Below are 22,472 nucleotides of genomic sequence, written 5' to 3'. Positions count from 1 at the left end.
CCAGGCTAGGGGTCGAATCGGAGCTGTAGCCACCGGCCTACGCCAGAGCCACAGCAATACGGGATCCGAGCTGCCTTTGCGACCTACACTGCAGCTCACAGCAATGCTAGATCCCTAACCCACTGAGCAAGGCCAGGGATCAAACCCACAACCTCATGGTTCCTAGTCGGATTCGTTAACCACTGCGCCACGACGGGAACTGCTAAAAATAATATTTCTAAAAATTCTATTTTCCACGTTTCTCCTATCCCACTGCAAGTCATAAGTCTACATGGAAATATAGATCTCTCCGGAATCAGCATTTTCCTCTACCCTCCCCCCCCCCCGCCCCCGCCACACACCCAGACACACACTTGTGCACGAGCAGTGATAGGAAGGGGTCAGGGAACCAGATCCAAGCAGGCCTAGTGTGTGATCTGTGTTTCCTGGCGCTCCCAGCCTCTCCAAGAGACCCGTCGCCTTCCAGGTGTCCTTAGCAAAGGGCAGACACACTCGTCTCTGCCGAGCCTCTGATGTTGTCATCCCCCAAACATTTTCATAAGATAGCGAGTGAGGGACCAGGGTGTTCAAAGGGAGGATTTAGTCTATTTACAGATTCATATCAGTGGGTGGCCAACTTAGTTTGAATCCTGTCAGAGGACAGGAAAACCAGAAGGCTGGCTTGCTCAATCAAAGGTTTTCAAATATCCATTTGGAAAAGATGTAGAGTTTTGAGGAAAATCCCAAACATATTTTCGGAGGCGTCTGCTCCTCCGCTGTAAGTCTCACATGACCCACAGTCAACATCGTGTCTACCTCAGACTTTAGTATTCTGAGGCTTGGGACCCGCGAGAGAGCATGTTGCAATAGCTATAAAGGACCTCTTAATTTGTGTGTGTGTGTGTAATTTAAGGAACTGTTTTTGCCTTTGCTCCTTAAAAAAAAGTGTTTTCCTAAAATGAATAGAAAAAAAAAATACAAAGAGTTATATACTAAATTAGAGAGCTAAATACCAGCTCCTCTGCCTCCTGACTAGATGTTGGCAAAATTTAGTTACAGTTCTTCAAATTATAGACTGCCAGACACCAAAGTTACATGTATTTTTTTAAACTTTCCAAAGGTCTAGAAAACGTTGCAAACAAAGTAAGAAACTCCAACAGAAGAGCAAGAAACAGTCTTGGAGTCTTTTTTTTTTTTTTTTTTTTTTTTTTGCTTTTTAGGGCTACACCCTCGGCATATGGAGGTTCCCAGGCTAGGGGTCAAATCGAAGCTGTAGCCATCGGCCTACACCACAGCCACAGCAATGTAGGATCTGAGCTGTACCTTCGACCTACACCACAGCTCATGGCAATGCCAGATCCTGAACCCACTGGACAAGGCCAGGGATCGAACTCACAACTTCATGGTTCCTAGTTGGATTTGTTTCCACTGTGCCATGATGGGAACTCCTTGGAGTCTTTATTTCCTGTCACCGCCCTCTCCTCCCCCTGCCTCCATCCCCAGTCCCAGCTTCCCTCTAACAAGGAGAAGGGTCAGGATGTTGAGTGAGATTCTGACTTTGAAACAGAGCAAATAGGAGTTCCCACTGTAGCTCAGTGGGTTAATGATCTGGCAGAGGCACCAGTTCAATCCCCAGCCCACAAGGTGGGTTAAGGATCTGGCATTGGTGTCCCAATAGCTTGGGAATTTCCATATGCCACAGGTGCAGCCCTAAAAAGTAAATAAAAACAAACAAACAAACAAAAGTACAAAAAGCAGAGAGGGGAGGAGGGAGGGAGGGAGGACACTGGCATTTTTCTGCCAGGCTTGAAAATTTTCCCACGCCATATGAAACAAATGTTCTGTGTAATTTTCCAGTGGCCTTGATTAAAGATGTTGTGTAACTCAATATAACTATAGCTTGAAGAAATTGAAGACCATGCCAGGCTTATCAAATGTTTGGACCTGGCTAAAAATCCAGAAACATTAAGCCCTCAAAATGTGGCCAGCTTATTTCTGCAGTCTGGTCCTTCAGGATCTCCCCTCCTTTGCCTGGCACTCAAGTCCTTTTATAGTCTGTCCCTGATCTACCTTTCTCAAGGTCCCAGGCCTTGCATATATCATTCCCTGAGGACCCATGCTGGCTCAAGCCCCCGACAAGCCCTCTGTGTAGCCTTGCCACCCCATTTCCATTCTCTCTCATATTCCCTGCTGATCTGAATCTGCTTCTTTCTGGAGAATCCATACACTCCTTCTTGGAGACTTTCTTCATCACCCCCGTTGTCTGAACTCCAAACATTTGTCCTGGTCCAAGGCAGTCCCTTGGTGCAGGAATAACTCAGGCACTGCCTCTTGCCAGTCCTTAACTTGGGCATGACCTTGGCTTCCCTGACCCTCTTCCTCCCTCACGTGAACAGCACAAGATCCTCCTGCTGGAAGTTTTGTGAAGATGAAGTGAGGTAATTCAACTAGAGAGCCCAGCACAGTGTCTGGATGTTTGGGGGCCCACTATAAATGCATTTTCCCATCTCCTGTGCCAGGCACAGGCTAGGCTCAAGGAGAGAGCAGCAGTCTCCTCTGCGTCTGACATTGCAAAAGCAAGTTTTCCATTTGTCTGTGCCTCATTTTCTTCATCTTTTTTATTTTAGGGCCGTACCCATGGCAGAGGGAAGTTCTCAGGCTAGGGGCAAAATCAGCTCTGACCTACGCCACAGCCACAGCAACACCAGATCAGAGCTGCATCTGTGACCTATACCACAGCTCACAGCAATGCTGGATCCTTAACCCACTAAGCGAGGACAGGGATCGAACCCGCATCCTCATGAATACTAGTTGGGTTCGTAAGGCACCAAAGCCACAATGAGAACGCCCTCATTTTATTTATCTTGAAAATGGGCTGTTGCTAGTATCTCCATTATAGCCTGTATTGTAAGCCTAGTGGAGTTAATGCCTAGAAAGAGCTTAGAAAGTTGTCTGGGCCATAGGAAATGTTCAGTACATCTTAGCGATAATGCACATGTGGGCAGAGGGAATGTCGTGGTGAACAAGACAGATGTGGTTTCTGTCTTCATGGAGTAAAGTGGAAGATAAGACACAAATACGTTTGTCTACCGGACAACTCTTTTGGCATTTGACATATGTTATCTTGAGTTGTTAGTTATCTATTTACATGTATGTCTTGTCCCCTATCAAGATGGTAAATTTATTGAGGGAGGAGGGCCTGGTTCCAATTCTGCCACGTCCCCTGCATGGCCCCAAGTGTCATGGATAGGGCAGACATTCAGTAATATTTACTGCTGATCACCGAAAAGGTTGATCTTTCATCCGAAATAAAAACTTTATTATGAAGATCCTATTCATCGGTGAGGATCTATGACTCACTCTCAGTGCAGTGCTCGAAGCAAAGCCTGAAAGATAAACGTGTCACCACACCCAACGGGCACACCACCTCTAAGTCCCTCCCACCTGGAAATTCATCTTGGTTTTGGTTCACACACATTAAGCTCAGCCACTGTCCATCGACAGCTACTGTTGACCCCTGGTCCCCCGAACTGCACGGTTCCAAGAAGTAACCACCCAGATTATTTCATTTCACCCTGGCAATACCCTGTGAGGCGGGCACAGTTACCATCCATATTTCACAGCTGGGGAAACTGAGGTTTGGGGAGCTGAAGTTCTCTGCCCAAAGCCATGGGTGAGCGGTGGAACTGAGGTTTGGCACTAGGTGGGGAGTGGGCAACCTTATGACAGCCTGCCCGATCTGGTGACCAAAAGACAGCTGGCCTTCCTCAAATGAGAAGGCAAGGGCATGGGAGAGCCAGCGACACGGCCCAGCACCCTCTGCAAGCCTCCAAAGGAAGATCTCAAGCCACAGGGAGAAAGCCTGTGGGGTGGGTAGCCCTTCTCCCTTGGGGCTCTTGGCCACTCGTGCTTGTCTGCAGAGCACTGGCTCAGCCTCTGGCCCTGGGCCTTCACATGGGCCCCCCACCCATGGCTCCTCACCCAGGGGCTACCAGCCAAGGCCCCCATCCTCAGCCCTCCTACCCAACCACCCCCCCACACCCTCCCACACGCCCCACATGCCCCCTCTGCCAGGGCCCTCACCAAGGATCCCCACCCACAGCCCCTACCCATGCCCCACCCCATTGGCCCCACCTATGCCCCCCCAAGCCAGAGCCTTCCCCCAGGGCCTCTCACCCCGGGGGGCCCCCCACCCAGGGGCCCCTCCAGCAAAGACACTGACCCACTTCTTCCCTTCTTCCTCTTATACTGCCTCTTGTTGGTGACTTTTTTTTTTTTTTAATTTATGATTTTCAGCCCAGCCGGTTGTTAGCCTGCTGTGTTTGGAAATGGTAGATAATTAAACCTCCTGGCCAGGTGTAAATGCAACCTTTGTCATCTGGAGGCTGGGAGAATTACCTTGCTGGGCTGCCACCTCCCTCCGGCTCGGCTCAGACCCTCTTCCAGGCCAAGGTCTGCCAGCCTCAGGCCTCCCAGCGGATTTCCCTGCCCTGAGCCCAGCTCAGAAGTCAGAGAGTTCAAATGGATGAACATGGCTGCAAAAAACACTCTGAACAGAGCCTAGAATCCAGGGAAACACCAAGCTTCCTGTCTCTCTGGCTCTGTTTTTTTCTTTCTTTTTTTTTTTTTTTAAGAGAATTTTTACCAAGGAAATAATAAAAATATGTAATCATTGACCAAGCCTTTCCATGTGAACCAGAGATACGTGCTCATTTCTGTTGCCAATAAACATTCCCACTCGTCCCTTCCTTTGCCTCCGAAGCCCCCCTGTGGCCCTCAGAGTCCACTTGCCCGCTTCCTCACTCACGTGTGGCTTCTGGCCTGAGCCCCAGGATGCTGCAGCCAGGTGGGGAAGGGCAGGAGCTGGAGGAGGCCACCTTCTAGAAATATGTTTCCAAGAGCCCTCCCTCGAGGAAGGCCAGACAACCAGCACGAGCCGTGACCGCAGGCCTGCGGGTGGGGGAGGCCCAGCCAGGACGCCCTGTGCTGTGAAATCGCTACACCGAGGACAGGAAGTTCTGGATCTGCATTAAGGGATCAGCAGCCTGAGAAGCAGCCAGAAGCCTTCTGTTGACTTTTTCAGGCCGAGTTCTCACCAACAGACATGTGCTTCAGGAAGGTTATGGCTGAGCAAACAGCACGCAGCTAGTGTGCTTTCCGCACCCACAGCCCGCAGGTCCTGGCGCTGCCCAGGGGAGCTGGAGGCAGCCGAACCTGTTCTCCAGCTGCTGCCATTTGTCAGAGTCCTTTCAGGCAGGCGCTGGGTGGCTTTCGTTGAATTTCAGAGCAGTTTGGGCAGAGAATTAAGTCTACTTGGGAGTTCTCTGCAGGCAGTAAATAAATATTTGTTGAAGGCAGAATGAATAAATCAATAAATCAATTAAGATGTGTTCAGCAAGTGGCCCCCCTGAGCCCGGCCCTGAGTCTCACTGTGGGAGACTCAATGCCCCTCCAGCCACTGCAGGCACGTCGGGGCACAAAACTAACCACCGCAGAATCATCTGAAACCACCTCATGCTAAATTTGCTTTAACATCGTTCCATTTGGGTCTTTGCAATTGATGTTACAGATCACACGGCACTGTGAATTTTGCAAAGGCTTTTGGTTGAAACAATACAATTCTCTCTCTCTCTCTCTCTCTCTTTTTTTTTTTTTTTTTTCTTTTTTGGCCACCTCATGGCATATGGAGGTCCCCAGCCATAGTTGTGATCTACACCGCAACTGCAGCAAGCCAGATCCTTAACCCACTGTGCTGGGCTGGGGATCAAACCTGTGTCCCACCACTTCAGAGAGGACACCAATCCCACTGGGCCACAGCAGGAACTCCCTGAAACAATACAGTTCTAACCAAGAGAAGGATGTCGACAATCCACAGCAATGGCAGGCATGTTCCATATGCCAGCGAAGGAGGAGAGAGGAGGGTGGCTTGGAGAGGCTCATGGGCGGGAGGTAGGATGCAGGTGCATGGAGAAGAGCAGGGTCTTGGGCAGCAGGGGAAGCAGCTGAGGGGGTGGCTGCTTGAGACAGTTCCAGAAGCTGCAGTGATGGGCTTCCTCCAGGATGGCGTAGGTGCCCAGTGTGTGGCGTGGGAAGGAAGCACACCCCAAAAGTCCCAGAGGTGCTAAGATTTCTCTAGCCCAGGAGGGGTGTATTTGGAGGACTGGACTCGGCCAGAGGCAGAACCAATCAGAGAGAGATCAGCCTCGGGGCTGGAAAGATATTAGGCTGGAAAAGAAAGGGCCGATCAGAGTTCCCGTCATGGCGCAGTAGTTAACGAATCCGACTAGGAACCATGAGGTTGCAGGTTCGATCCCTGGCCTCACTCAGTGGGTTAAGGATCTGGCATTGCCATGAACTGTGGTGCAGGTGGCAGACATGGCTCGGTTCCCACGTTGCTGTGGCTCTGGCATAGGCCGGCGGCTACAGCTCTGATTAGACCCCTAGCCTGGGAACCTCCATATGCCGCAGGATAGGCCCTAGAAAAGACAAAAAGACCAAAAAAAAAAAAAAAGAAGAAGAAGAAGAAAACAAAAAGAAAGGACCGATCTTAGACATATTTCAAAGAACCAAAGGCAGAATGGTGACAGGTGGGTGACAGATGTGGAAGATTGCGGCAAGGGGGGGAGGGGATGGTGGTGACCTTGTCCTGAGGTCTGGGCTGGGCGGTGAACAGGATTGGGGACATGGGAAGGGTGGCATCGACCTGCTGCAACAAATCCCCTGTGCCCTCGGAGCAGCCCCTGGACTCTCCCTACTCCTGCCCTCCCCTCCTGCTGGCCTCAGAATCTCCTTTTCTCCTGGTTCTCAAATCAGCCTCATTCTACCCCAGACTTAACCTCTACATAGACTTTCTCACTCTTCAGATGACTAGTTATCCTTTTTTGTGTGTGTGTGTCTTTTGTCTTTTTAGGGCCTCGCCCGCAGCATATGAATCGGAGCTGTAGCCACAGGCTTCCACCACAGCCACAGCAATGCCAGATCTGAGTTGTGTCTGTGACCTACACCATTGCTCATGGCAATGCCAGATCCTTAACCCACTGAGCAAGGCCAGGGTTCGAACCTGCCTCCTCATGGATGTCAGTTGAATTCATTAACCACTGAGCCATGCAGGAACTCCTATCCATTTTTGAGAAGAGAGACATTGCTGAAAAAACAAACAAACAAACAAAAAGATACACCCATGAGATGGGGAAACCCCAGCCTTGGACACCATGGGGAAGTTCACTTGTGAAAATTTCAGTGATCCATCTCCAAAAGGCCGGCCCTTGGATCTCCTGTCATGGCTCAGCTGAAGCAAATCTGACTGGCATCCATGAGGATGCAGGTTCAATCCCTGGCCTCGCTCAGTGGGTTAAGAATCCCGCGTTGCCGTGAATTGTGGTGTAGGTCCCAAATGCGGCTCGGATCCCGTGTTGCTGTGGCTGTGGTGTACGCTGGCAGCTATAGCTCCAATTTGACCCCTAACCTGGAAACCTCCATATGCCATAGCTGAGACCCTTAAAAAAAAAAAAAAAAAAAGCCTGGCCCTCAGAGCACATCAGGGAGATTCTCTGAAAGAAGAGACAATGGCATTTCAAGGAAGGAAATGGGACAAGGAGGAGTTTGGAAAAGAATTCAGGGGCATTGATGGCAAACAAGGGAGGAGCTCAGACTTTAGCCTTGGCCAGCCCCCAGGAAGGAGTGTAGTCTTCGAAGTCCCTGAACGGGTGGGAGGTCTGGGAGGTTGGTCTGGAAACCAGATACCAGCAGAGTGGTGGCTGATTGAGTGAATGAATGAGGAAACGGAGGGATGGAGGGAGTGGCTTTAACACTAACTGTGCTGGGAGGTGGGGGGAGGGGCTGTCTATCACAAAAAAGAACACAATCCCTGTGCTTTGGAGACCCACAGTTTATGCAGAGAAACGTAAAGACAGAGAATCCCAACCATGGAGCCGTCCCAGAAAAGAGAGACTAGGGATTGATTCTTCCAGGAGGAGCTGGGAAAATTCCATGGATGAGGAGACATATGAGCAGGACCAAGAGGGTAAAAACAGAGTTCCTGCTGGGGCGCAATGGGATCAGTGGCCTCTTGGGAGTGCTGGGACACAGGTTGGATCTCCAGCCTGGTCCAGTGGTTTAAGGATCTGGTTTTGACCCAGTTTACAGCTTAGTTTGCAACTGTGGCTCAGATCTGATCTGTGGCCCGGAAATTCCATATGCCTGTGGAGCAGCCTAAAGAAAGAAAGAAATAATAAAAACAAAAATGTAGGGGGTTCCCTTCATGGCTCAGCAGTAATGAACCCAACTAGTATCCATGAGAATGTGGGTTCAACCCCTTGCCTCGCTCGGTGGGTTAAGGATCTGGCATTGCCGTGAGCTGTGGTGTAGGTCACAGACATGGCTCGGATCCTGCATTGCTGTGGCTGTGGTGTAGGCTGGCAGCTGTAGCTCCGATTCGACCCCTAGCCTGGGAACCTCCATATGCCACAGGCGCGGACCTAAAAAAAAAAATTAATTAATTAAAAAGAGGGTAAAAACACTTGCACACACAAACACATACACACCCTAAAGATATATGCAGAGCGGCCCAAGCCAGAAGTAACATGGAAGCTCATTACAGGCCACAGGCACATTGCATGACACATGCAAAAGCAGGAAGCTATGACAAGGTTAGGGGTGAACTAAAAAAGTTCCAAGAGGCTTGGAACATCAGGTGTGAGGGAGGAAAGCCAGGGAGGAGACTGGCCATCCCCATGATGCCATTTTCTGACGTCAGGTACCCAGGAGCAGCCTGGATGGGGTGGAGAGATGGTAGGAAATTAAGGAATTCTGTTTGGGACAGGCTAGTTGTTCATCATCCATCTCTTCAGCCTCCTCCCACAGCAGCCTGAAAGACCCAACCAAGCTTTGTCAGAAAGACTCCCCAGAGCTTGGTCACTCAATCTACCACATTTTCCAGAGAGTGAAATGATCAGTTGAGCATGAAAGAGGATTATTCTCACTGAAGAGGTTCAGATGTTGGCATTTTAATTGACAACCCTTCTCCACTGTGGAAATAGACCTAGGGTGGTCAGGACTCAGGACTCTCCTAAAGTATGGGCATCCTGATCTGTGGTTGAAAATTATTATTATTATTATTATTACTATTATTATTATTATTGTATTTTTAGGGCCACACACATGGCATATGGAGGTTCCCAGGCTAGGGGTTGAATTGGAGCTGTAGCTGCAGGCCCACACCACAGCCACTGCAATATCAGATCTTCAACCCACTGAGCGAGGCCAGGGCTCAAACCTGTATCCTCATGGATGCTAGTCAGATTCATTTCCACTGAGCCACGACAGGAATGCCTCAAAAATGATTAAGAGAGGGGTTCCCGCTGTGGCACAACAGGATCAGCATCATCTCTGCAGCACCAGGTTGCAGGTTCAATCCCCAGCCCACCACAGTGGGTTAAGGATCCGGCTTGCTGCAGCTGTGGCATAGGTTGTAACTGCGGCTCGAATATGATCCCTGGCCCAGGAACTCCATATGTCTCTGGGTGGCCAAAAAAAAGGCAACTCTGGCAAAAGGACAACAAGACATTCTAATAGTTGCTATAAATCCGCCATAGGATGGTGGGCATGAAACAAATGTTGATCAAGTGAGTGACTGTAATGACTTTAGCGCCGGCCCCGTGCGAGGTGCTTCAACAGGCAAATACGGCCCCTGCCCTCAAGGCCTTCGCAGTCCAGTGAGGAAGACAGGTGTGTAAACACATTGTTACGGTGAGATTGCTGTCATACAGGAGAAGCAGACGGATAATAAGAGACCTTTATTGCTAAAGTACAAGGGGCAAGGGGGCGTGTAGCCCAAGCTGATGCCAGGACCAGGGTGCCAGGCTGGAGCATCTGATCTTTATCAGGGAGGCAACATGGAGCCATGGGAGAGTTCTAAGCTGAGAAGGGACCTCATCACGTCCACATTCTGGAAAGATCGCTTTGGCAATGGTACAGGCAATAGGTTTAGTTTCAAACTGGGGAGAAGGTAGGCCAGCTGAGAGGACAGTTCAAAGGTCCAGATGAGAGAGGGTGACTTTATTTATTTATTTATTTATTTGTCTTTTTGCCATTTCTTGGGCCGCTCCCAAGGCATATGGAGGTTCCCAGGCTAGGGGTCCAATTGGAGCTGTAGCCGCCAGCCTACACCATAGCCACAGCAACATGGGATCTGAGCCGCATCTGCAACCTACACCACAGCTCACGGCAACGCCGGATCCTTAACCCACTGAGCAAGGCCAGGGATCGAACCTGCAACCTCATGGTTCCTAGTCATATTTGTTAACCACTGAGCCACAATGGGAACTCCAGATGAGAGAGGGTGACTTTCTGAACCCAGGGAGCTCCAAGAGGGGACAAAGAGGAAGGCATTCTGTTAAGAGGGGTCGAGAAGAAGGATGCTGTTCAGCTTGGTGCTGATCTGGTGCAGGAAGGGGGCAGCAGTGGGGAGAGGGCATGTCAGGCAGCTTCCTGGTTTCCTATTTGGGTGGTGGGGTGGTTGGTAATAAAACATCACCAAGGAGGTGACTCAGGACCAAGAGCAGCTGGAAGTAGGGAGGGTGTGAAGGGCGGGAGGGAGAAGACACAGCAAATTCGAGGAGCTGAGATCCTGTTGGTGGAGGGCCTGGAGGCAGCTGGATGTTCAATCAGCAGGAAACCAAATCAGGGCCCATGGGACTCACTTGTGGCGTGACCTTGAACAAGTGCCTTGGCCTCTCTCAGCCTCAGAGTCTCCATCTGAACAAGGGAGAGGCAGATTTGCATGTGACTCCGGGAGCTTGGAAAGGGCACTGGTGGGGTGCGGACATGCCACTCAGGGTGCCAATATAGCTCTCTCACTCAGCGCTGATGCCATCACTGGATCCCCCATGCTGCTGGCTCTCAGGTGCCATCATTAGCAAGCCACAAAAGACATTCCAAGTGGGTGTCCTCCCTCTCAGCATCCTTCAGGTTATGCCTGAGTGTTTATCGAGAGGAAGGATGCTGAGCTCAGCGGACTTCTATGGAGCTGGTGCCTCTCAGCAGCTGCCTACAGGTCTCATCCCCTCTTGGCTCCAGCAGAAATAATTCACATTCTTTATTGATTTATCAAGTATCAGGAGTCACAAGACACTTCCATGTTTCAACAAAAGAGCTGAAACAGTTGAATAGTCATAGCCAAAAAAACCCTCAACCCTTACCTCGCATCTTATAAAAAAACGAACTCTAAAACGATCATGAGCCTAAGCATAAAGGATAAATCTGCGAAACCTCTAAAAGAAAACACAGCAGAGGGGGTTCCTGTCGTGGCTCAGTGGAAACGAATCTGACTAGTATCCATGAGGTTTGATCCCTGGCCCTGCTCCGTGGGTTAAGGATCTGGCATTGCTGTGGCTGTGGTGTAAGCCAGCAGCTATAGTTCCAATTCAACTCTTAGCCTGGGAACTTCCATATGCTCCACTTGCAGCTCTAAAAGAAAAAAAAGAAACACAGGAGAAAATCTTTGTGACCTTGAGTTGGGCAAAAAAGTCTTAGGTAGGACAAAACAAGCACAAATGATTTTTTTTTTAAAGTTCATAAGGAGGCTCAGTAGCTCAGCACGTGCATGCACACACACAAGCACATACCCAGCCCACTGCCCTCACAGGTGATCTGAACCCAACAACAAAGATTTGCCTTCGCAGCCCCTCTTGAGCTCTGCTGCTGGAAATGTAAATAGGACAAGATCTGAGGAGGGTAATTTTGTGTTAAAAGTGCTGAAAATTCTCCAACACATTCATCCTGATATGTTATGCTAGGGAATCAAATAAAAGTTCAGGAAGTAATAGTAAATTTACAAGATGATAATTTATCAGGGTAATTTATAAGATGATAATTTATCAGGGTATCACAATGTCTAAAAGTACAGACTCAACTGAACTGGCTGACTTGAATGCGACTCCATGCCTTACTAGCTGTGTGACCTTCAGGAAAGTTACTGAACCTCTCTGTGCCACGGTTTCATTATCTGCGAAATGGAGGTAACAAGAGTACCTACACCTTAGGGTTGTTAAGGGATTAATTGAGATGACACATGTAAAGCAATCAGCACAGCTCTTGGCCCATAGTAAGTCTTCTAAAAATAGTAGCCATTAGAAAATAATAATAGGAATTCCTGTTGAGGCTCAGTGGTAACCAGCCCAACTAGTATCCATGAGAATGTGGGTTCAATCCCTGGCCTCGCTAAGTGGGTTAAGGATTCAGCATTGCTGTGAGCTGTGGTGTAGGTCACAGATTTGGCTTAGATCCTGTTTTGCTATGACTGTGGCGTAGGCCAGCAGCTACAGTGCTTATTTGATCCCTAGCCTGGGAACCTCCATAGGCCGCACACGTAGCCCTAAAAAGAAAAAATAATAATAATAGTAGTAGCTATTATTGAATGGCTAAAGGGTGTCCCTCAAAATTCATATATTGCAGTTGTATCCTTCAGTATCTCAAAGTGCGACTGTATTTGGAGAGGGTTTTTTTGTTGTTTCTTTTTTTTTTTTTGTCTTTTTGCCTTTTCTTGAGCCCTTCCTGTGGCTTATGGAGGTTCCCAGCCTAGGGGTCTAATCGGAGCTGTAGCCTCCGGCCTACACCACAGCCACAGCAATGAGGGATCCAAGCGTTGTCTGCGACCTACACCACAGCTCATGGCAACGCCGGATCCCTAACCCACTGAGCCAGGCCAGGGATCAAACCCGCAACCTCATGGTTCCTAGTCAGATTCATTAACAACTGAGCCACTGACGGGAACTCCGGAGAGGGGTTTCTTTTAAAGAAGTAGTTAAGTTAAAGTGAGGTCCTTAGAGTAGGCCCTAATCCAGTAGGACTAGTGTCCTTACAAGAAGATTTGGACACAGTCAGTTACAGAGGGATGAACGTGGGAGGACATAGGGAGAGGCCTCAGTAAAAGACAACCCTGCTGACACCCTCATTTGGAACTTCCAGCCTCCAGAACCATGAGGACACAAACCCTGCTGTTAAAGTCCCCAGTCTCCACTGCTTTGTTACAGTAGCCCCAGCAAACAAATGTAGCCATTAAATCACCAACTAGGGGAACTAGTTAAATATATTTTGATACAGCCATTCAGTGATAAGCAATGCAGCCTTTAAAAACAACTCTCAGGGAGTTCCCTTGTGACTCAGTGGGTTAAGGTGCTGGCATTGTCACTGCAGTGGCTCCGGTTGCTGCTGTGGTGAGGGTTCCACTCCAGGAAAAAAAAAAAAGGTCTCGGTATATATTTACTGAACTATAATAAAATATTATTAAAGGGAAACAGGCTATAAAATATTATGCATAAATAATATATTTTTGCTCATAGGTCTAGGTGTATATACAAATAAATAAGATGTGGGAAGCATGATTATCATTGAGAGAATAATGTTTAGGATTTCTTTCCTTTCTGCTCATTTGAAAGTTTTTTGTTTTTGTTTTTTGCTTTTTAAGGCCGCACCTGTGGCATATGAAAGTTCCCAGGCTAGGGGTTGAATCAGAGCTGCAGCTGCCAGTCTATGCCACAGCCACAGCAACACGGGATCCAAGCCGCGTCTGTGACCTACACCACAGCTCACGGCAACACCAGATCCTTAACCCACTGAGCGAGGCCAGGGATTAAACCCACATCATCATGGGTATTAGTCAGGATCATTACTGCTGAGCCACAATGGGAACTCCATTGTTTTTAATTTTTCTATCATGAGCAAAGATTGCTTACACACTCCAAAAAAAGAAAGAAAGAAAGAAAGAAAGAAAGAAAGAAAGAAAGAAAGAAAGAAAGAAAGAAAGAAAGAAAGAAAGAAAGAAAGAAAGAAAAGAAAGAAAGAAAGGAAGGGAGGGGGTGCTCTTGAAGCCAGTCACCCTGAGCTGGGCCAGAGCTGCTGCCACTCAGCAGAAATCCCCAGACAGGAGCCAGAGGCAGACAGGGGTAGAGAGTCAAAGGGCCAGTGGCCCACTTCAGGGCAAACGAAGGCTGTGGGCAGGTCAGCCCCGTGTGAAAAGACCATAGCAATCCGTCCTGGAGAAGGCATTCCGACCAAAGACTCCAGCACAGACTCAGAGTAGATCTGCTCCCTCTTCTGTCCCTCTCTGCCACGAGCCCCTCCCTCCCCACGTTCCTGTCTTTCTGGAAAGCCTACTGGTTATAAACAGAGGATGCCAGGCTCCGGGGATTGGGAGCAGCCCGGGAGACATTTAGATTTGCCCCCAGGATTAATGACTTCAAGGAGCATTTGCCAGGAACTCTTCAAAGCTGAAAACAGAAGCCCTGAAGCATTAAATATAAATAAATACTTAGTCGATTGGTTTCTTCCTTGCTTTTCAAAGGGCAATTTACTTCCTGGATTATCATTACAGTAGCCTGCTCTCCGGAAACCAGGATTGTTCAAGTGCACAGCTCAGGGTTGGGGCAAAAGAAAAAAAAAATGTAAAAAGATCACCTTGTCATAGATCTGTTTCACCCTATATTTCCTCCTAGGTTGCCTGCATCTGGAAGGGCAGAGCAGAAGCACGCCCCCACCTGAGGCGTGTTGTTTTCCGTGGCAAACCTGTCCTTTTCTCCCTTTGGGGTATATTCATTTCCTTTGGGGCGGGGGGAAGCTCAGTTTCTCTAAGTTAACAAGAAACTGTTGTTCTTGCAGCTAAGGTGGGAATTCACTTCAACAAGTATTTAGTAGGCTTCTCGCATGTGCCTGAAACTCTGATGAGGCCAGGGAGAAGATCCCAGTTTAAGACCTGGTGCCCATCGTCAAAAAAACTTGCAATCCACTGTGCAGATATGACCATTACAAGGCAGAGGAGGGGGTTATCACAACAGCATGGGTTTTTAACCGAGGCCACCAGATGGGCCCCTGCTCTGTGACCTGCAGAGACTGCGGGCACCCTTTGCAGGTATGTCCCAGAGCTCCCTGGAGGAGAAGCCCACACGTTCCTCCGTTCTGAAAGGATAGGGGAGACCCACAGGTCAGAGATACAGGAATGAAGGTTGGGAGATGCATCCTGACACCTTCCCTTGTCCCAACCTCATCTTGGTGGCAAAGCGAAGAGTCACGAGGCGGGGGCATGGGGCCTGTGGCTGCTCCATCTCAGGGAAAGTTCTTCCATGTTATTTTATTTATTTACTTATTTTTGGCCATGCCCTCGGCATGTGGAAGTCCCTGGGCCAGGGATTGAACCCATATCACCCAAGCAGCCTCTGCTGCTGCAGTGACAACCCAGATAGATCCTTAATCCACCGTGCCACAAGGGATCCCTATCATCCACGTTCTGATGGAGTCCCTCACACCACCACCTCCTCACGCCATCACTTCCCCACAGGCAGTTGCAGAGCCCCCACATCAGGTCTTGCCCTCCCAGCAAAGCACCTGTGTATATGTTGAAAGACTTTGGGGGTGGATTTTTTTTATTTTTATTTTTTTGCTTCTTAGGGCCACACCCTTGGCATGCGGAGCACGCCAGATTCAAGCCGTGTCTGCAACCTACACCACAGCTCACCGCAATGCCGGATCCTTTAACCCACTGAACAAGGCCAGAGATCAAACCCGCAACCTCATGGTTCCTAGTCGGATTATAAAATATTGGCTATATTCTCTGGGCTGTACAATATATCCTTGTATCTGATTTATTTTATGCATAGTAGTTTGTGCCTCTTAATCCCTGACCCCAGCTTGCTCCTCTGGAGACCAGAAGCCTTGAGAGGAGTCCAGGCAGAGGAGTGGCCTGCCCCAACTGGGCTGTAAGCTGACCACCTGCTGGTCCCCCCAGCCCTGCCTTCCAGGCCTTCTCAGAGCCTTTGCCCACCTGGCCCACTCCACAGATCTTAGGGGATCACCTCTTCATCACCCATCCAAGTGAGTGTCATCATTTTTTCCTTTCCAGTTCACGCTGACCTTTGCTTCTTCTGAGCACCTTATGGACACACAGTCCGTTCAGTGGTCATCTCGCTTGTAGAATCTCCCAGGAGCATATGAGCTCGTTGCCAGCAGGAAGCAGTCTTGCCCTCATTGCCCCCTTGGTGCCAAGTGGTTGTCAGCCATGACCTGGAATAGGAGGGTGACTGTCCGATTAGAAAGTTCTTCCCAGGAGTTCCCGTCATGACTCAGTGGTTAATAAACCCAACTAGCATCCATGAGGATGAGGACAAGGGTGCAGCCTTAAAAGACAAAAGACAAAAAAAAAAAAGTTCTTCCCAGAGTTCTCTTGTGGCTCAGCCCCTCAAGGACCCAGGATTGTCACTGCAGCGGCTCTGGTTGCTGCTGTGGCTCAGGTTCAACCTCTGGCCTGGGAACTTCTGCATGCCCTGGACGTGGTAAAAATAAATAAATAAAAGAAAAAAGAAACTTCTGTTGTTGACCTAAGAGCTACATCCCTATGTCTTCCATCCTCAGGGTCAGCTTTGGCCTCAGGAACTGCACAGGGCGCATCTACGTTCTCTTTCACATGGCAGCCCTTGAACGCTGCTTTAATGCACGTACCCTTCCTGGTTCCCCTAAGAAGCTGATAACTCCCACATCTAAGTCCCCAGGCCAGACCCATCCCCCCGACCCAGAAGAAAGCAGCTTTTGGATCTGGTCCAGACTTCTCACCATCATCATACCCAAAGTCCAGCCTATCCACCTCTTCCTAAAATGTGCTTCCACCATAGTCTTAATTTTGGTAAAAGGCTTCATCCAGTCCCTGGGGAGAGGCAGTGCCCCAGCACTTTCCTCCCATCCCCTACCTGGCCTCGCCCACCCTCTTCTCTCTACCCCACCGCTCACCACTTTCACCCACTCTCCTCTCCACAGTGAAACTGGCCTTCCTCCCTGGCACTGTGCATCCCTCTAAGCAATCCTCCCCCTTGCTCCTTGGGTGATATTTCTGGAAGGCAAACCTGCCCCCTACTTCCCTACTCAAAGCCCTTCAGTGATCCCTATTTATAACTCTTAGAATAAATGCCAGACTCATCAGTTTGGGGCGCCGAAGGGTGGGGAGGGATAAGCTTCCAGAACCAAACAAGAATTGAGATTCAGCATCTGTACAGAATAGAAACATGGACTAAAACTACTATAGGAAACTATAAAATAGGAAACTATTAGGGAAAAGATTCAGAAAAGTCCCAGATTAAAGTTGAAGACTATGAGTTTAAGGGGAACAGAATGAGGAGAACTTGGCTTAACAGGTATTTCTAAAAAACAACTGCCCTAGGAGTTTCTCATCTGTGACAACAGTATGATGTCACCATCTGCAAGATTACAGCTGCCCTGTCCCGCCCTGTGGGTGACACATTTTAAGTGGAATACTGGCATCCTGGCATTTTACCAGCAGAGGGTAGCTAGGATAGTGAGAGTCTGTAGACCTGGCCAAGTAGAGAACTTTCCATTCATTTGAGTTCTGTGCAATTCAAATGAAGTATCTTTGGTCATGAAGTGCTGTGCTTCAAATCATAAAAATACATCATGAAACTCAAGGTCACACCTGGACTCTAGATCCCCCTTACCCAGATCTACCACTTCCCCCATTTTCCACAGCACTATTTCTTTCTAACATATGGTGTCACTTCCTTATTTATCATGTTTATTGGTATCGATCTTCCCCAGCTGGTTCATTGCCTCCATGAAGGCAGGGACGTTGGTTGGTTTTATACACTGATAGATCCTAAATACCTGCAACAGTATCTAGCACATAGTAGGTACTCAATATAGCAAAGATAGCTATCACATATATATATGGCTATATAGATGCTAGTCTAGTGGAGACAGACATGGAATTCTGCCCACTAATTATGCTATTTCTCCCTTTCAGCAGAGTCTGCCTTCTATATTTGCAACCACGTTGCTAATTAAGGCATTGGAAAGTACAAGGCTACAGGTATACTGATGTATGTGCCTCAAGAAATATGGCGACAAGGTCAGACATAGCAAAAATTACATGCACCCATCACTCAATAGAGGTTCATGTAATAGACTATCATGCTGTCGTTTTTTAAAAAGAATGAGCAGGAGTTCCCACTGTGGCACAGTGGGTTAAGGATCCAACTGTAACAGCTCCAGTGGCTGGGGAGACACGGGTTTAATCCCTGACCCAGTGCAGTAGGTTAAAGGATCCAGTGTTGCTGTACCCGTGATTCAGGTCACAGCGGTGTCTCTGATTCAGTCCCTGGCCAGGGAACAGATGTGGCCATTAAGAAAAAAAGAAAAAGATTAAATAAAGCGAGGCCGATCTGCAGGTACTGATTTCACGTGATCTCCAAGGTGTATCATTACATTGAAAAATGTTTTTTTCTTATTTATTTATTTCATAAATCTTGCCTTCTGCAATAATATGGATGGGCCTTGAAGGCATTATACTAAGTGAAGTAAGTCAGACAGAGAAGGATAAATTATGTGCAGAATCTAATCAAGTCAAGTTTGGGAGTTCTCATCGTGGCTCGGCGGTAACAAACCCGACTAATATCCATGAGGACACAGGTTCCATTCCTGGCCTTGCCCAGTGTGTTAAGGATCTGGCATTGCTGTGAGCTGTGGTGTAGGTCGCAGATGCAGCTGGGATCAGCTACAGCTCCAATTCTACCTCTAGCCTGGTAACTGGCCCTAAAAGACAAAAAATAAAAATAAAAAGGTTATAGAAACAGAGTAGAGTGGTGGTTATGGGGGTGGGGGCATTGGTCAAAGGGTACAAACTTCCCTTTGTACCTAAGTTGAGTGAGTTCTGGAGATGTAATCATGACACAGTGATTCTTTTTTTTTTTTTTTTTTTGTCTTTTTGCCATTTCTTGGGCCGCTCCTGTGGCATATGGAGGTTCCCAGGCTAGGGGTTGAATCAGAGCTGTAGCTGCCAGCCTATGCCAGAACCACAGCAACGCGGGATCCAAGCCACGTCTGAGACCTACACCACAGCTCACAGCAATGTCGGATCCTTAACCCACTGAGCAAGGGCAGGGATTGAACCCTCAACCTCATGGTTCTTAGTCGGATTCATTAACCACTGCGCCACGACGGAAACTCCCCACAGTGATTCTAATTAACAATACTGTGTTATATACTCTGAGTTGCTAAGAGTGTAGATCTTAGATGTTCTCACCACCCAGATACTCACACACACACATACACACACAGGTGATGTATGTGAGGTGATGGAGATGTCAATTAACTATTGTGATCATTTCACCATATATACATTTGTCAGATCATCACATTCCACACTTCAAAGTTATACAATGTTGTATGTCAGTTACATGTCAACGAAGATGCAGAGGGAAAGGGAAAGTACATAATAGCACTTATTATGCTTCTGTGTTTTTTGAAAATTTGAAGGCATTTTTTTTTTTTTTTCTTCTTCTTCTTTTTGGCCATGCTCCTCGCAGCATGTCGAAGTTCCCAGGCCAGGGATGGAACCCACGCTACAGCAGCAACCTGAGCCACAACAGTGACAGCGTGGGATCCTTAACCCACTAAGCCACCAGGGAATCCCCTAAAAATATGAAGAGCTCTCTACCTCAGCCTTGCCCCTGCTTTAACTTTTTGGTTTGGTTTTGGTGGTTGCATTAATATTTATCTAATGGATTTTTTAGGAATAATTGAACCACCACCATTAATCAAGCACCACAATATGCCAAGCAGGTGCTAGAACCTTTAAATCCTAGGACATAGTGGTCACTCTTCCTCTTTCACCGCTGGAGAAATTAAGACTCAGTGGCTTGCCCAGGATCACACGACTCCTGGAATCTTCGGGACTTTACCCTTCCAAGCCCTGCCCCTCTGTCAAGGGCAGAGTTTGCCCCTGCATTTCTCGGTGTCTCCTCTGGGTACACAGATCACAGTCTTCAAGGCACCCTGGCTTCCTGGCTTCCTGGCTTCCAGGAGCCTGGCCAGCTCTCCCCCTGTCCCCTGCAGAGGTGTGGAATGACGAGGCATTGTCAAAAGCCTGTCAGAAAGCAGGAGCCGGCAGCTCTGTCTCTCACCTGCCCAGGAAACAGAACCTTGCAGACTCACTTCTGACGGTCCAGGTGGGATAATTTATCGCCTGCCCCTCAGACGGACTGCTGTGCAGGAGGCAGCCGGTTCTGGGGCGTCACACCAGCTTCTCCTTCTCAGGCTGCAGGGAGGAGCAGAGCCACCCGCCATAGGGCCGCCTCAATATCAAGGCGAGCTCTGTTGTGTCTAAGGCTGAAGGCCGGAATTTAGTTAATTTTATCATTTAGGTGATTCAACTGTTTTAACGAGGAGACGGGACCTTGGGGCTGGTGGCGTCACCGATAAGCAGTGGGGACAGCATCCACAGATGGGTGACCTTGCTCTGCTTGTAACTGCTCCTTTCCCCTCTGTCCTTCCACACCCCTTCCCTGATTTCATTTTCTAGTCCAAGGTTTTAGCACCCGAAGGGGAAGGAATAATTAGCACAGCTGAGCCTTGGGAAAACGCTGCTTCAGGGCAATCCACATGTGCTCAGCTGGATCTGTGGCCTTCGAACAGAGCCTGGCTGGATGCTCCCCAGTGCCAGGCCCCACGTCCACAGGGGGAAGCAGGCTGCCAGCCTAGTTCCCCTCTCCTCGGGGCACAGGATAAGGCCGTCTGCAGGGCCAGCCAGTGTCGAGGTGAGGGCTCTCTGGGAGGCCCTAACCCAGGTGGCTCAGGAAGGGAGGGAAGGCCGCTAATTCTCAGCCCTGCTGATTCAGTCCCATTCAAAGTTTATGGAGAGCCTGTGAGGACAGAATTCTTTGCAGGAGCTGGGATTTGAAGAGGAGAGAGATGTGTCCCCACCAGCCCCAAAAGAACTGAGCTGTGGTTGTTTGGTTGACAGAGCCCGACAGGGGCCCTGCCTGGGGGTCAGAAGAGAATTTTTGGCCAGAGAGCAAGAAATAAGCCCAAGAGCCCAATTAGGAGGGACCGCTTGGCCCTTGGAAGCCCGGTTCACCCAGATAATGGGAAAGAGCCACACCAGGCAAGGATGTGGTACAAGGAAGTTCTATCATGTAAATATTCTATCCCATTACCCCCTTGAAGATGTCTGTACTCATCTGATAGACCCTAATTTGTGATTTGATAAAAATGTTTTCTTGAGATAAATGTCATGTGATCGTGTGTATGAGTGTGTGTGTTTTTAATGTACTTGAAAACCCATTGCCTCTAACCGGTTCTATCTCTACACACATCCTGAGATATTTATTCACCACCCACTTCCATTCATTCTGCCCATTTCATTGGAAGCTGTATAAAGTTTTAAGGTTTCTGTATTCAACATATTTAAAACATGAGATGACTTGGAGGTTCCAGTTGTGGCTCAGTGGGTTATGAACCTGACTAGTATCCGTGAGGATGTGGGTTCGATCCCTGGCCTCGCTCAGTGGGTTAAGGATCTGGCGTTGCTGTGAGCTGCGATGTAGGTCACAGACGCGGCCCAGATCTGGTGTTGCTGTGGCTGTGGCATAGGCCGGCAGCAACAGCTCCAATTGGATCCCCAACCTGGGAACCTCCATATGCCACAGGTGAGGCCCTAGAAAGACCTTAAAAAAAAAAAAAAAAAAAAAAAAAAAAAGAGAGAGAGAGAGCGACAACTTCATTGGCTTATATGTAAGGATATTATGATGTATTCAAATGCATTTTTCCAAAAACAATTATGTCCGTGTGTAAATAATTTTTCAGGTCATCATTGGAGTAAATCCCTGGAAATTTTCAAATAAGGAAGTTTCATTTATTTGCTATTATTGGTTTACAAACTTTGTTTCAGTGAAAATATGCCTTCTAACACAGTGTGCAACTGCTTCCCTGCCTGAACATTACCTGAGTGAATCAGGGTATTATTAATTACATAAGAATTATACAATATGATGCCTCCAAGTGCTGTAGAACTGCATTGATCTAGTTTCCTTTACACTGACACTGACATTTATTATTTTTTAATTTAATGCTTAACTTTTTATAATTTTTTTTGCCTCTTTCTATCAATGTTAGGCTGTAACTTTTTTTTTTTTTCCAGCAAAGACCTTCACATACTTATTACTGAGAAACAACAACATAAAGTGAACCCATTTCCTGATGTACTCAACAGCGGCTGTGCTGTAGTGAAATGCAAGCAAGTGGCCCCACACAGCACAAATACGTGCACCACCTCATTTGGGGAGGCTCCTTTGAGACCCAGCTTGGTTCCTCTCCAATGTCTTCTCTTTGAGTTGTACCTGATTTTATTACTGGTTTTCATTCAAATCCACTGGGGAATGGGATGATTCTGCTTTTGCTTCTTGGCCAGGAATTGCTTGATCCTGAAAGTCTTGTGAGAAGACATGGCGAGGAACTAATTCAACCACACATAGGATGGCAGAGAAGAGAAGAGAGGAGGGTAACTTTTCCTTTTTGGCCATGCCCTCAGCATGCAGAAGTTCCTGGGCCTAGAATCAAACCTGCGCTAGAGCAGTGACCTGAACCAGATTCTTAATCCACTGAGCCACCAGGGAATTCCTAAGCTGTAACGTTTAAAAATTGCTTTTAGCATTCCAACTTAT

The 22,472-nt window shown here is 48.1% G+C and overlaps 1 long non-coding RNA gene and 1 pseudogene across 3 annotated transcripts in view; both read right to left on the bottom strand.

Moving 5' to 3' along the window:
* Positions 1 to 5,244, bottom strand: part of LOC102162217 — a 62,809-nt gene extending 57,565 nt beyond the window's left edge. For all 3 annotated transcript variants that reach the window (XR_298643.3, XR_002345060.1, XR_001303759.2), the window contains exon 1: positions 4,787 to 5,244. This is a non-coding gene — a long non-coding RNA (uncharacterized LOC102162217). The remainder of the gene's footprint in view (positions 1 to 4,786) is intronic.
* Positions 19,735 to 22,269, bottom strand: LOC110261395 (annotated as a pseudogene).

This window comes from Sus scrofa, chromosome 6 (genome assembly GCF_000003025.6).
Source record: "Sus scrofa isolate TJ Tabasco breed Duroc chromosome 6, Sscrofa11.1, whole genome shotgun sequence".
Classification (NCBI taxonomy): Eukaryota; Metazoa; Chordata; class Mammalia; order Artiodactyla; family Suidae; genus Sus; species Sus scrofa.
The sequence above is the reverse complement of the archived record's forward strand: the minus strand, read 5'-3'. Positions and strand labels throughout refer to the sequence as shown.